This window comes from Myotis lucifugus, unplaced genomic scaffold (genome assembly GCF_000147115.1).
Source record: "Myotis lucifugus unplaced genomic scaffold, Myoluc2.0 scaffold_7, whole genome shotgun sequence".
In the NCBI taxonomy this organism is placed as follows: Eukaryota; Metazoa; Chordata; class Mammalia; order Chiroptera; family Vespertilionidae; genus Myotis; species Myotis lucifugus.
In genome coordinates, this window is record NW_005871055.1 from 12,768,458 (window position 1) to 12,769,700 (window position 1,243).

Genomic DNA, 1,243 nt, shown 5'->3' on the forward strand with positions numbered 1-1,243 from the left:
CCCAGCAGCAGAGACCATCCAGGGGGTTGGGCCCCGCCACTGTCACTCTCAGGGCAGGGCGAATGGAGAGGGTGAGGCTATACCCTATCCCACACAGAGCAGGGCCCGGGGGGGGAGGGGGGGTTGGGGTGCCGCACCCTGTCAAACACAGAGCCGCAGGGCAATCAGGGGATTGGGGAGCTCCCCCCTATCAGTCACAGAGCAGGGCTGATCAGGGGGTTGGGGCGCCTTCCCCTGTCATGAACAGAGCAGGGCGGATAGAGAGGTTGTGGCCCCGCCCCCTGTCACACACAGAGCAGGGCTGATCAGGGGGTTTGGGCGCTGCCCCCTGTCACGATGATCCCAGTGGCGGGAGGCATATTACCCTTTTACTATATAGGATAGAGGCCTGGTGCATGGGTAGGGGCCGGCTGGTTTGCCCTGAGGGTGTCCTGAATCAGGGTGGGGGTCCCCACTGGGGTGCCTGGCCAGTCTGGGTGAGAGGCTGAGGGCTGTTTTCTGGAAGCGGGTGACTGAAGCTCCCAACTGCTCCTTTTTTTCTTTTTTCTTTTTTTTTATTCTGGGCCAGCTTTAGCTCTGAGGCCTCGCTGCTGAAAACATCGATACAATGTTGCGATCTGGCTGGCTGAACCTGGCTGACTGACAGCCGGTTTCTGGGGTTTTGTTTAGCTTCTTATTTGCAACATAGTACATAGTTGCTTAGAGTTGCAGCTGAGAGGCCGGCAGCGGCAGGCGGGGAACGTTGGAGTTCGCCGTTACTGGAGCAAGCAAGCCTCCCTGCTCGCTTCAATGCATGGCTGCCGGCCGCCATCTTGGCTGACAGTTAATTTGCATAAGGATATGCTGATTAGCCAATGGGAAGGGTAGAGGTCGTACACTAATTACCATGTTTCTCTTTTATTAGTGTAGATTGTCACTATAGAAGTTGAAAAGGTTAGCAAGTATAGCTTACCATTTCCCTGCATATAGTGAATGCCCCTCGAACTGTTAATGCTTCCAAGTTGACATGTATTCCTCATGGCATACCAATACCCATGAGCAATTAAGTCATTGGATCAATATTTTTCCCATTCCTCACCAGACATGGAAAGTACCCTATGTTTGTGCCTTCAAGGTAGACGACACAGCATAGCTATTTGCCCCTCTCTCCCTGGAAACAAGAAACCCCAAACCAGAAATAGAACAGTTGTCTTATCTTTGTCTTCTCCCTCTCCCCTTCCCTCACTCTGTCTCTATCTCCTCC